The sequence below is a fragment of the Pelodiscus sinensis genome, chromosome 1 (assembly GCF_052426305.1).
Source record: "Pelodiscus sinensis isolate ZL-2025 chromosome 1, ASM5242630v1, whole genome shotgun sequence".
NCBI classification, from domain to species: Eukaryota; Metazoa; Chordata; order Testudines; family Trionychidae; genus Pelodiscus; species Pelodiscus sinensis.
In genome coordinates, this window is record NC_143052.1 from 244561923 (window position 1) to 244576346 (window position 14424).

General features: G+C 48.3%; 1 protein-coding gene across 4 annotated transcripts in view; it reads left to right on the forward strand.

Moving 5' to 3' along the window:
* CARS2 (cysteinyl-tRNA synthetase 2, mitochondrial) overlaps positions 1-14424 on the forward strand; it is a 64089-nt gene that overhangs the window by 1575 nt on the left and 48090 nt on the right. Inside the window, exon 3 of one of the 4 annotated variants that reach the window (XM_025182910.3) lies at positions 3849-3913. The exons of the other annotated variants lie outside the window; for them this stretch is intronic. The gene's annotated coding sequence lies outside the window, so the exon portion shown is untranslated. The remainder of the gene's footprint in view (positions 1-3848; positions 3914-14424) is intronic. 4 annotated transcript variants of the gene reach the window in all.

Genomic DNA, 14424 nt, shown 5'->3' on the forward strand with positions numbered 1-14424 from the left:
GCCAGCTGTCTACACTGGCCACTTCCGCAAGAACACTGACTTCCTACTGTCTGAAATCAGTGCTTCTTGCGGAATTGCTGTGCTGCTCCCGTTCAGGCAAAAGCCCTCTTGCGCAAATGCTTTTGCGCAAGAGGGCCAGTGTAGACAACGTGGTATTGTTTTGCACAAAAAATCCCTGATCGCGAAAATGGCGATCAGAGCTTTCTTGCGCAAAACCGCGTCTAGATTAGCACGGACTCTTTTCTGCAAAAAGTGTTTTTGCGGAAAAGCATCCGTGCCAATCTAGATGCTCTTTTCCACAAATGCTTTTAATGGAAAACTTTTCCGTTAAAAGCATTTGCGAAAAATCATGCCAGCCTAGACATAGCCCTAAGCTATGTCTACACTCATGGCTTCTACTGTGAGAAATATGCAAATGAGGCCAAGCATGTAATATCACTGAGCCTCATTTGCATACCTAATGAGCCGCCATTTTTGCAGAAGAGGCTCTTGCGCCAGAAGGAGCATCTACACTGCCCCTTCTTGTGCAAGAAAAACCGTCTTGCGCAATGCCCTTATTCCTGAAAATAATCAGTGTAGCGGCATTGCGCAAGAGGGTTTTTCTTGCGCAAGAAGGGGCAGTGTCGACATTGCCCTGGTGTCCAGAGGCCAAGGAAAACCAAAAACCTGTGGTGGATAAAAAAATTAAATTGCTGTTCAAAGGACAAGCTGCTGCTCTTCACTTAAGAAAGCTGTTGCATCTTACCATAAATTGAAACTGAAAGCTAGCCTCATGCAATTATTTCCTGCTGAAAGCCATTCAGCAATGAAACAAATGGCTGATTTTGACTGAGGGGAGCTGCGTGAGAGTAGGATGTAAATCCCCATTTAAAAAGTAAACCAGTTAAACAATATGTTTAAACAGTATGTTTAACTGGTTAACTACGGAGGACTGGGATCCTGCAGCTGACAAGCAGCTCCTCCAGACTGGCCCTCTGTGTGTGTGTGTGGGGGGGGGGGGGGGGGGGGGGGGAGGGGACTGCTTTGGCTGGGCTGGGCTGCCAGTTAACCAGTTAGCAGGTAAGGACAATGCTTACTGATTAACTGGTTAGTTTACAAGCAGGGATATAAAAGGCTATCTCATCCTGTTCAATTGCTATGTTCTTCCTCTGGGAGTTTGATATTAGGATAGGAAATGCTGATTACATGCTATGGGATTAAAATTCCATGTGACCTTGATAAATTAGAGAATTGGTCTGAAATCCACCCAGTGAAATTCAGTAAGAGCAAGTGCAAAGTACTACACCAAGGGCTGGTCTACACTTAAAATGCTTTAGTGGCACAATTACATCACTTCTGTGTAGACACTTCTTATGCCAACAGGAGGCGTTCTCCCATCGACATAACTTTGCTATTGCCTCTCGGGGAAGTGGATTAGCTATGTGAAGAATTCTTCCATTGATCCAGTGCTGTCTACATGGGAGGTTAGGTCAGCTTAACTATGCTGTTCAGTGTTGTGGATTTTTCACACCACTGGCCTAGCTAGTCAAACCAACTTAATTTTCTAGTGTAGACAAGGCCTTAGGAAATATCAAATGCACATTGCATAATGGGGGAATAGCTGGCTGGCGGTAGGTAGTGCTGCTGAAAAGTATCTTGGGATTATAGAAAATCAGAAATTGACTATGAATCAAAATATGATGCAGTTGTGAGGGAGATGAATATTCTGTGGTGTGTTTTTGGGAGAGTCACATGTAAGACACAGGAAGTATCTGGCATGCTGTTCTTGGCACTGGTAAGGACTCACCTGGAATACTGTGTCCAATTCTGGGTGCCATACTTTAGGATAGATGTAGGGAAAATGGAGACAGTATAGAGGAAATCAACAAAAATGATAAAAGGTTTGAAAAACTTGGCCCATGAGAAAATGTTAAAAAACTGAGCATCTTTCATCTTGAGAAAAGAAAACTGAGGGAGGATGTGAAAGTCTTTAAATGTATTATAAAGAGGATTGCGATCTGTTGTTATCCACTGACGGTAGAGCCAGAAGTAGTGGTCTTAATCTGTGGCAAGGGAGATTCAAGTTAGAGATTAAAATTACAAATGTTTTCTTAAAGGTAGTTAAGTGCTGGACTAGGCTTCCACAGGAGGTCGTGGACTTCTTGTCACTTGAGGTTTTTAAGAAGAAGTTGGACAAACACCTTTCAGGCATTGTCTAGAATGATTTTCTTGATCCTCTCTGTGCATAGGGCTGAACTCCATGATCTCTGGAGGTTACTTCCAGCTCTAACCTTCTCCATAGCAGAGCTAATTGTAAAGCTGTCACTTGATAGTGTTTACTGTATAAAGAAACTGGGTGATATTTGCAGCATGTGACCATTATACATAAGATATTAGTTTGCTAGAAAGTTCAATATCGCTCAGTTAAAAGATTTTGAAAGAAGAGTGGCTGATATGCTGTGTGCAATTTGGATTTTTTTTTAAATGAGTAATTGTGCCAATTGTTTATGAAATATTAACTTTAATAAACTGTGTGACGTACATGCTTGCTTAAACTCCGGTGGTGCAGACAAGTAAAAAGACTGTTAGAGCTGTATAAGCAGCTCTTTTGACCACATTACATACAAATTGATTTTTCCTTTCATTTGACTTGGTTACTTTGTGTCAGCACTTTGAAAAGTAGGACAGATGGTTAACCTGGTAAGGGAACATTTTTAAGGTTGGTAGGGGCTCAGAAATCTTTTTTTTATTAATTGTTTGAAAAGCCTACGTGACTTATTTTTCCTCCCCATAAAAATGTTTGTGTTTTTGTGTTCTAGTAACAAACCAGTTTGGGTGTGTCTAGAATACCTAGTTTTGTCGACAAAAGTGGACTTTTGTCGACAAAACTATACCAGCATCTACACTACCGCTGAGTTCTGTCGACATAACGTCGACAGAACTCAGCAGTTTTGTCGATGCTGGTATACCTCATTTTACGAGGCATAACACCTTCTGTCGACAGAACTCTGTCGACAGAAGGTGTTATTGCCTGTAACATTACTTCCAGACTACGGAGTTCTGTCGACAAAGCAGCTTGCTTTGTCGACAGAACTCAATGTGTCTGGAGGCTCTTTGTCGACGGAAGTTTTGTTGACAGTATCTGTCGACAAAACTTCCGTCGACAAAACGCGGTAGTCTAGACGTACCCTAAGGCTACGTCTACATTGGCCCCTTTTCCGGAAGGAGCATGTTAATTTCACGAGTCGTAATAGGGAAATCCGCGGGGGATTTAAATATCCCCCGCGGCATTTAAATAAAAATGTCCGCCGCTTTTTTCCGGCTTTTAGAAAAGCCGGAAAAGAGCGTCTACACTGGCCCCGATCCTCCGGAAAAAGCGCCCTTTTCCGGAGGATCTTATTCCTACTTCAAAGTAGGACACACCCAAACTTTTCTAAAAGCCGGAAAAAAGCGGCGGACATTTTTATTTAAATGCCGCGGGGGATATTTAAATCCCCCGCGGATTTCCCTATTACGACTCGTGAAATTAACATGCCCCTTCCGGAAAAGAGGCCAGTGTAGACGAGCCCTTAGTGTACGAAGGACAGAAGAGTAGAGGGCAATTGGAAAGGAAGTATTTCACTTTTTAAAACATTGACTTAAGGCATTTGATAACTGTTAGATTATCTGCGAGGGAGATTCTAATGTCCTCTGGGTTGGGTTGCCAATCCTACAGTTGTCAAGTAGACAAACTCCTACTATCCTGAAAGTTTTGCTTTCATCTGTACCACAAGAGAAAAATAAGTTTGGGCAGTATTCCTGGGGGCATTTTGCATCCCTGCACATGCACAGAATTCATGACCCTCACAGATTTCTTTGCTTCCCCACAGAAAAACTACTTCTGATGGGGAAGCCACAAGAGCAGTCATGAGTCACTCCACAGCTGTGCAGACAGGTCAGTTTGGGCGCTCAGAGCAGCGGGTAGAGATGAAAAATCACTGGGGCAGAGGGACTGGGCAGTCATGCAGGTCTGTGAGACAGACAGATACATACTCTGCTTTCAGCATGCTTGGCTTAGAGGGGCAGGGTTTGGGGGTGTTTCTTAGGGTGTAGGTGTGGGGGAGGCTTTGTCCCTTCAGGCAAAGCAGAATGTAGCAGCCGGCCTACTTAGTGAATTGTTCCCATTGTTCTTATTGAATTCTAGGAATGTAAATGTGTAACTGGTTAACTGATGAATCAGTTAAGGTTTATTGGTGGGGGCTGGATGGTTTATTGCATGCTGTGGGGCAGGGGGCTCCTTCAGCCCCACTGGGGCTTGCTGTGGAAAAGGGCTGTAGGCCTCTCCTGGTTAAACAATATGTTTAATTGGTTAATCAATTAAACAGGAGTTTATATCCTGTAGTGAATTCTCCCAGGAGTATAAAATGGGTATAGCAACATTAAGGTTCATTTTTTTTTAAATTTTCTTTACATTGCAAGAGTGGTATAAAGAAGCCTTATTTGTAAAGGACAAAAGGACAGTGTATACATGCTCATGGTCAGGTGTCAACAAATTATGGAAAACCCTACTCACCAGACAAAAAAGGGACTCGCCACCCTCCCCCACAAAAAGTGGTTTTTTTATGGCATAAATTCCTAATAAGAATAAGAATAATAATTACTAATAAGTTGTTAATAAATATCACCCAGGTTATTAATAAATATCTTATAAACCTCTATCTTTTCTCTCTCGGCTGCCATGTCTCCTCCCCTTGCTCCATCAGCTCCCTTGATGCCTACTGCCCCCCCAACCCCTCACCCTCTGCTGTCCTGACTCCTGCCCTTCTCACTGCCCTCAGCCTTCCTGAGACCTGCCCCCTTCCGCCAGCCCTTCACTCTGCCCTGTGCCCACTCCTCCAGTAGCCCCACTCTGATCATGTGAGCTACCCCTCCTCATCCCCTCTCCTAAAATCTCCCTCTACACACCTGCCCTGCCTCCCCCCTCTGGTGCTGGTCCCTCCCCTGCAGGTGTCTGCCCTTCTGCTTCACCCCCAGAATTCCTTGGCACCTGCACCCTCCTGGTGCTTCCCTCTTCCCTGACTTTCCCTGCCCCCTTTGCTCTCTTTTTCCCTGATACCCACCCCCTCACCACCCTTTGCCCCCGTTTCCCTCATGCCCCTGTGCCCTTACACATGCCTTGCTCCATCCCCGCCTTCCTCATGCCCACCCCTTCTTTCAAGCCTTCTCCCAGCACCTCTCCCTCCCCCTCTAGCCCACAGTGCCCTTACCCTCTCCTCTCCCAGCATCACCCTGTCCCCCTCCCACTGACACCTCCCCTCCTGCCCTTTTCCTCATTGTCCGCACTTGGCCCCCTGGCATTTGTGTCTCCTACATCCCTGTCCCTTGGTGCCTTCCCCTTTCTTCTTCTTCTCCTGACCTCTTCCCCTCAGCACAAGCCCCTTCCCCATATTTTTCCCCTCCCCTCCTCTTCCCTTCCCTCCCCCCAGCCCAGCCCCTTCCCCTTCCCAGGGGACAGCTCTAAGTTTTTTGCTGCCCCAAGCAAAACATTCTCCCCCCCCTTTGTTGTCTTTTACATATGTTTGCATTTTGCAATGTTTTTTTTTTGTTTTTCTCTTTTGTCCTGCATTTTAGCCCTATAAATAGCAAATAGCATTTTCATTTATTTTTTTCCATAAAGGCAAAGGCACTTCAAGTGAACTCCCCCTTTTAATCCCTGCTGGGTCACAGCAGCCTTTTCCCTGCCCTGTCCAGCCCCTCCCTATGGGCAAGCACCCTTCACTCCCGACCCACAGCGGGACCAGGGTGCAGGGACAGCACAGAGCCAGAGGGGTGGAGGGAACAGTGGTGGGGTACAGGTGTGGCGCAGGGAACGGGAGGCACAGAGCCAGAGGGACGCAGGGATTGGGGGTAGCAGGGTGCGGTGGAGGCACGGGGAATGGGACGTGGGGAACGGGAGGGGCAGAAGGATCGGGGTCTAGGGGCAGTGCAGGGAACGGGCAGCACAGAACTGGGGGGGCAGGGATCGGGGGAGCAGGGTGCGGGGTGTAAGGGCAACGCAGAGCCAAAAGATCGCAGGGAAGAGGGAGAGCAGGGGGTGTAGGGGAGGCGTGGGGAACGGGCGGCGCAGAGACAAAGAGGAGCTGGGGCCGTGGCAGGACTGGAGCCGGTGGGGTGGGCCCTGGCTGTGCCGCACGCCGCAGCCAGCTCCCGGGGACATGCGGCCGGAGACAAGCTTCCGTGACCCTTTAAAATCAGTGGGGTCGGGTCACGCCAGTGTCCTGGTGTCCTGCCCCGCCTCCTTGTGCCGGAGCTGCACACAGGCAGCCCGGTGGGAAGAATTGCTGCACTTCCCCCTTCCCAGTGGCGCTGTGCTCCTCTGCCCGCCGGTGGATTGGATGGGGCCGTGCCGCCCATAGTGCGGGCTTCAGTCAGCCCATCACAGTGGCCCACCAGGCCAGTCCGCCCCTGCACTCGTCAGCTGGAAAAATCTACTCGCCGCGGGCGAGTGCATTTGTCGAACCCTGCTCATGGTATTTAGTGATTAGAACTGGTCTAAATTTTTGGACCGAAAAAAATTCCCATCAAAATATGGTCCATGAACTGTTTGCTAATGACCTTTCTGGAAATGGCCAGTAGTCCATATACATTGTGAGTTTGAGTCCCCAGCCCTCCCTTGCTCTTCAGTTACGTCAGATATAACCCTGAGCATATGGCTGCATATATTTGACTAATACCTGGAAGTAAATGGTCAATATTATCTACATTACTATTAGCGGAGGTTAAGGACTTTCTCCAATGCTCCCCCATCCTATTCTCCATCCATCGTACCGTATTTTAAATAGGTCACCAAAATAATCGAAACCAGCATAATTATATATGAAAGTTTATGCCCATCTGTGGGTCTTTCTGATGGTCTTTCTGTCCATCTGTGGGTCTGTTTGTTCAAGAATTCCTCTTAAATGGTAAGATCTAAGACCACCAAATTGGGTTTGCAGCTTCCTTGGTTGTGCTAGGAAAATGGGATGTGTCTGGAATAATGGTTGTTTGTTTTCCATACCATGGAAAGGGAGGGTTCTGACAGGAGGGACAGGTGTACTCTGCAGTGGCCACTGGTGACAGCGAAAGTGGGGGACAATTATACTAGAGTGGCCACAGGGGGGCGGCCACACCAGGAAAACAATGGTCAGCAGGGGCTGTCCATATTGCCGGCCACCAGTCCAGGTGGCGCCTCTCCCCAACTCCCCTCCCCTGAGAAGCGGCCAGCCAGCCGTCAGGGCCAGGCAGCACAGCCCTGGCCTCCCCTTCTCCTGCCCCCCTATTGGGCTGTCTTGGGAGCTAGGTAGTCCTTCCGCTTCCCCCGCAAGGAGCCTCCAGCTGGGAAGCAGCCAGCACAGCCCTGGCCCTCTGGGAAGAGCGGCTATTGGAGTAGTGCCGCCCTCACCACCATGGGCAGCCCCAATAAGTCCCTGCCCCCCCAACCTCCCAACTCCCTGCCTGAGGCCTCCTCTGCCCTAAATACTGCACCCCTCATACCCTGAGCCTCTCACCCCCTTCCTTATTCCTGTACCTCCACCCACTGCCCTCAGCCCCCTCACATCTCCTAACCCGCTGCCCTCACTCCTGCACCCCCCATCTCTAGGTTCCTGCCCTGACTGCTGCACACCCGTCCCCCCCACCTGCAGCTCTTTGCTCTGAAGGACCTAAGTTAATCTTCTAGCATTCTGCTTTTTTAACAAATAAAATATGCAGAATTTTTAACTTTTGGTTGCAGAATTCACAAAGCAGTAGGGTAGGAACAGTGAAAATTATCTTAAATTTCCCAGACAACTAGTTTGTTTCGGAGTGGTATTATTTCCATTAGTTGTGGTTATTGTATGGTCCAGAGGTTGGCAACCTATGGCTCCCAAGCCAAATATGTCCCAGTAGGGAGCCAAATAGAGTTCTTATGCTGCTTGAGCTCAACCCCCTCGCTCCGCCCGCAGCAGGGAGCCCACGCTGGTGCTCCAGCTTTGTGGTCCCCCGCAAGATTAGAGCTCCAGTGCTGGCTTCCTGCTGGGGTGGGGGTGAAGTCCCGAGCCTCGTAGCCGGATCCTGCTTGTGGGAAGAAGTGGATCCATGTGCTGCTGCTTCCCTTATCCCTCCCCCGGTTGGGGGAACAGCAGCGCATGGACACAATGCCTGGTGGCTTTCCCCACTACACCCATTGGCCAGAATCCAGCCAATGAGAGCAGCGAGAGGCCATGCCTGGAACATAGTGCTGGGTATGGCGTGGGGCGCAAAAGCAAGTTCCCCCCACACTTTCATGGCCAGACCCTGTACTCCACCCCTCTTACTCATCCTCTCCACCAAGACCCCACGCCCCCAGCCTGCTTCTGCACCCTTCCCCCTGGCCAGACACCTATCCCCCACCCTGCTCATGCACTCTCTCCCCTGGCCAGTCGTCCTGCTCCCAGCCTGCTTCTGCACCCTTCCCTTTTGGCTACACGCCCCACCCCCACTCTGCTCTTGCACCTTCCCCCTGGCCAGACACCCTATCCACCCCTGCCTGCTCCTCCACTCGTCCTTGCTCCTGCACCCTCCCTCCGGTCAGACACTCTACCCCGAGCCCACTCCTGCACCCTCACTCTGGGCCACACTCTGCACCCTCCCTTGCTCTTGTTCCCTCTCCCATCTTACTCAGACATCTTACTCCCAGCCTGCTCCTCCACCCTACCTTCCATCCAGATCTTGCATCCTCACTCCCTCCTGCACCCCCACCTTCTGGCCATATCCCTATCCCACTCACTGGCAGCCCTGTCTCACACACTGAACCCCTCATTTTTGGCCCCACCTCAGCACCTAGGGGGGCCCATGAAATCCACTAACCCTGGAACCCCATAAGAGTTAATTTGTCCAGAGGCTTTGAACATCAGTCCTTTCTGCCTCTTTCCCCCACCATGGGGCTGGAGCGCCAGAGGAGTGAGGTGTTCCATTTGGGGGCCACATCAGTGAGGGTTGGGTGCTTTTGGAGGGGTTGTGTTTTGCTTTTCACTTGTGTGGTCCCTAACTGATTTTTCTGTGGGTCTGTGGCCCCCCAACCCAAAAAAGTTTCCCTACCCCTGCCATAAAGACAGGGTTGAAACTTTTTGTGTTGGACATAATATTTTACTTCATTTCAAATAAAGCCTGGCCAGTAAGGCCTCAATAGGGGCCCACCCCCCATCTGACCGCAGTGTCCTGTCCCTGGTCCCAATCCTGGGGCAGGCTTCATAGTCCAGCCCCCATCTCCCGCGGCTCCCTGGTCTGCTGAGGGGGGGGGCGCAGCTAGTGCACTCCCCCCCCCCCCCCCCAAGCAGGCCAGGCTTTTCTCGCCGACGCCTGGGGTAGAGCAGCTGGGGGGCTGCCGGGTTGGTCCCACAGCGCCGAGGTGCGGCGCTACTGGACCAACCCAGCAGCACCACAGCTGCTCTGCCCCAGGCGTTCCCAAGTCAGCTGCTGCTGAAACTGACCAGCGGCTGACTACAGGAAGCCCGAGGCAGAGTTGCTCTGCTCCGGGCTTCCTGGAATCAGCCGCTGATCAGTTTCAGCAGCGGCTGACTTGGGGACGCCTGGGGTAGAGCAGCTGGGGTGCTGCCAGGTTGGTCCCCGCCGTGCTGCCGGGGGTTGGTCCCTGCTGTTGAAAGTGATCAGCGGCTGATTCCAGGAAGCCTGGGGCAGAGCAACTCTGCCTCGGGCTTCCTGTAGTCAGCCGCTGGTCAGTTTCAGCAGCGGCTGACTTGGGAACACCTGGGGCAGAGCAGCTGGGTGCTGCCGGGTTGGTCCAGTAGTGCTGAGGAGCGGCGCTGCAACCCAGCAGCACCTCAGCTGCTCTGGCCCAGGCGTGTCCGATTCAGCCGCTGCTGGTCAGTTTCAATAGCGGCTGAATCTGGAGCCAGTTCCGACTTACATACAAATTCAACTTAAAAACAAACCTACGGTCCCTATTTTGTACGTAACCCGGGGACTGCCTGTATAATGTTTCATGATGATGCTATTATTTATCATCATGTCAATTATCAATAATAAGTTGTATATTTTCAGTCATGCAAATGAGCATTCTTATACTGCAGGGGTGGGGAACGTAAGGCCCAGGGGCCAGATGTGGTCCCTGGTTTGCCTAAATCTGGCCCTCAGGGCTCATCCCCCGCAGCATTAGGGAGTCCGTGCTAGCTTGCCAGCTCCCGCTGCCCTTGGCCTGAATGATTTTTTTCTGTGGGTCAATGGCCCCGGCCCGAAAAATGATCTCCCACTCCTGTTATACTGACCATTTGTTCTGAATGTTAAGGTAGTTTGGCTCTTTAGTTTGAAAAGTTTGCCGAATCCTGGTATGGTCACATTCAGTAGGGCATTTCTGTGAGAGAGTGAACACATCTCGCTTTCAGGTTTCTAAGAGATCAATCCAAGCAATAATAGTCTGTTGTGCAGGAATGGCAGAAATAACTTTAACCATGTTAAAGACAGAATGATACTAGCTCTGCTAAAATCTAGGTCTGCTGAACTCCTGCAGATCTCAGAATATAATGGAGGTTGCAAGAGCTCAGCGGCTCTCAGGTTCACACGTATGGTATTTAAAATCATAAGTGCTGGAAATAGATGTGCTGGGGCTTCTTCTCCATATGCTGGCTTGAAGTAGTAACAACCCAAATACATGGATTTTGCATTCAGCACCCTCCGCCTCCCCACCCCCTGGTAAAAAAGTGTTCCAGCACCATTGCTTAAAATGAAGTGTATATTGCATTTTGCTTTGTCTTGGAGAAAGGCTGTCATGGGTAGCAGCATGAATGTCAAATGCCGCTTAGTATTGTAAATAAGTTGTCTTAAGTTGTGCTGCTTCACTAACTTGGAGTGTGCACTTTTTTCTGAACCCCTTATGTTCCATTTCTCTCAATGTTTAGTTGGGAAGGGTGAAAGAAGAATGATACTATTTGTGTTGTGTATCTCTCTGTAGAAATGCAGGTTTTGAAATAATAATTGCCCAAATATAGAACTAGCCAGATCTCCTTTTTGCACTAAATAGGCTTTCTACTGGAAACTGAACAGGAATAGAATGTTTAATATTAATGGACTGTTAAAACAATGCACAACTGATTTACTGCACAACTAATGCACAAATTCTGTGGGCTACAATAACAGGAACCAATACTTTGTATCCCCAGTTAGGAACTCGGGAGGGAGGGAGACACCTCTGGATCTGTGTATGTACTTCCCCTGTGGCTCTTCTCTTTTCTCTATTCAGAGATGATGAAGAGAGCGGTCTACAGTTCATCCAGCTATAGAAATTAAGGGAATTTCCCTTGCTTTGGACTCCTTTTTTTTTCCCCTCTCTCTTCTGATTTCTAGCTCTCTTTCCCCCCTCCCCTGCCCTTTGCAAGGAGGAGTATGTAGGAGTTCCTCACTTACTTTCTCTGTATTATTCTCTTTTTCATATACTTCTTTTTGCCCCCTTTCCGAGCTAAGCAGCTCCTGTCTTTCACTTTTTCCTTATATGGAAATTTCACCATGCCTCTAATCATCTTCCATCTCTCTCTCTCTTTTGTTCTATATAGTTTAATTAAAACTGAACACAGCATTAAAACTGAACACAGCATTAAAGGTATCGGTGCATCATTGATTTATATCAAGGATGGGCAATAATTTTTGATGGGCCACTTCAAGAATTTGGAAAGTGGTTAAGGGCTGCGCTCTTTCATGTTATTAATGGAGAAGATGCAAGGGAGTCTGGGGGCTTGGGGTAAGGGATTGAGGTGTAGGAGAGAATGTGGGGTCTGGGAGGGAGTTTGGGTGAAGGAGGCAGTTGTAACCTGGGGCACTGGACTGGTGTGTGCAGGTGGTTGGATTGTGACCTAGGGCAGGGAATTGAGGTACAGGAAGGGGTTTAGGGGGATTGAGGTGCAGGGGTTTGGGTTGTGAGATAGGGCAGCAGAGGTCTGTGGTCTGAGGCAGGAGATTAGGGTGCCGGGGGGATATAGGTGCAGGAGCGGGGCAGAGGATTTGGGTATGTGGAGTAGGTGGCAGAGGGTTAGGGGAGGAAGGGGCTGGAGTGCCAGAGGTAGGCTCTGCCCAGGACACTTACCAGCCAGCAGCCCAACAGTTTCTAAAGCAGCTTCCCTGCCTGCCCCACCTTTGCGCAGGCTACAACCATGTGCTCTGTGAACAACTATGAGCCCCAGACGGGAGGAGGGCGTGGTGCTTCATGGCTGCCTGTTATTCAAACAGGCAGCTCCCATTGGCCAGTTTCTGGCCAGAAACCGGCCAATTGGATTGTGCTGGGGGCAGGAGCAGCACCTGAGGCCTTCCCTCCTCCCCTCTCGGCTCATAGGTTTTAAGAAGAAACCACCCAGTAGCCATGTTTGAGTGGGTTGCAGATGGGGTGAGGCAAGTGGGGAGCCTGCCTGGGGCTTCCTGCAGCATCTGCGGGCTAGATCCAGTGGCCTGTCAGGCTAGATTTTGCCCAGGCCTAATGTATATAGCTTGCATTACAATCTCTATCCCATTCCTTGTGCATCTTCACGTAGTGCTTGTTTTATTGACTGCAACTGTACGTTGAGCAGAGGCTTTCATTGAACTGGCCCCAATGATACTCGTGGCATTTTCTGAGCTATTAAGGGTTCATTTAAAATTCACTAACATGTATGAGTAATTCAAATGCTTCTTTCCAGTGTGCATAATTCTGCACTTGTTCACATTGACTTCCTTACGCCTTCATATTGCCCAATTGCCTTTCTTGGTTAAATGTAACAAAAGTGTTAATTTGAGTAGGATGGCAGGATTCTCTTAGTTTCCCTCTATAGTTGGCTCTGTTTGTAGATTGGTTCTGCTCTGGGCCCATGCTTTGGCAGCTGCTGGTCAAGTCCTTGGCTGCTGAAGGAGTTTCATGTGCCGGGCAATTGATTAGAAAATATGAGGGGTATGTGACGGGCCCCCCATGTGTAACGGCATGAGGGAAATGCTGCTGACGCTATTGCTCTGTTAAACTGTGATCCTTAGTTCTATTTTTAACTTTTTTAATGAAAATTATTTAATTAGTTAGGATGCCATTTTATTACTTGACTTTTTTAAACAAACTTTTATTTATTCTGTTTCTTGACCGACACAACTAACAAAGAAAGTAATGGCTCAGCTACATAAATGAATTAATACTGGAAATGAGGGTTTATGTTTTTGTTTTAAACCCCTCTCTTCTCTCCCTACAAATGACTCTCTTATTTGCTGTGCGATAGAACCAGGTTTCAGAACCAGGGTTCTGTGCTCGTTTGTACAGAGTGTGTGCCCCCAATTAAAAGAATTCCTGTTAATGGGTCAAAATGTAACCTTGAATTTCAACAGTTGATTCTGAAATGGTATCTGTTCACTGATGGAAGGGCTGCAGCTCAGTTAGGATCTAGCTTCTCAGCTGGGTGATTCCTAGCAATAATAAAACCAACAGCCGGGTTCCCTTTCTCTGGTTTCTTCTGGTCAGCGTGTTGCTATTGAAGACTTAAAGAACCCTGCTCTCTGAACTTCCAAGGTTTCTGTATAATTCAGCATGCTGTTTCTTTTAAAAACAGAATAGCCGTGTATGGCAGAGGACAATGCAACATTCATGTGTGGGCCAGCACGTATTACAAAGGCAACCACAGCATTAGTGCATTTAGTTATAAGCTTTTTGACATTGATGATGATTCTTTTACTAATAGTCAAATGGAGTGAGAGGGCTCTGACAGATTTTGGTTGTCTAATACTGCAGTGTTTTTAGATTATTAGACCTTTACCTAGAATTATTCAGGGATTCATTAAGGGGATCTGTTTCTTAGTCATGTAGGCTGCTTTTCCAACAACATGCTTTAGAATGGCATAATTTAAGCAAGTAACAATAGTTTTCTCTGTGGGTACTTCAGTTATGATATTTGTGATCTATGATGTGGGCTAAGAATTTTTGGGAAGGCATTATGTTATCACCAGCAGATGCATGCAGCTAAGTGAAAGGTGCAAAGTCATCTGCAAAGTTAACTTGAGCCTTATTTGTTTTTAGAGGCATAGTAAGCACAACTCTACAGTTTGTTCTGCATGCTAAATGACATGGATAATTTAGATTTGTGAATATCCTTCTGGACCCAGTCCTGTGAGGTAGTGAATGCCCACAGCTGCCTTTGAAGTCGGGGCAGGGGGCAGGGGGTGGGGAGCGGGGAGGGGGGGAGCGGCTGTAGGTGCTTTTCACTTTTCAGGTCTGTGCCTTTTCCTCAGATGCTGCTGCTGTTGTTGCTTAGCCTTTCTGCAATAGCTGCCCTTAACAGAGTCCAAATAAATGTCTTTGGAAGTGTGACCTGAGATTCTTACAGTAGCAAATGGCTTCATGGAAACATTTAAGCTTACAGGTTACATTTAAACTCATGGATTTTATTAAAAAAATGTACTTGTGCTAAAGTCCGTGAATAACTTAAATAAGTTCCTTCTCAAACATTTGAGAAA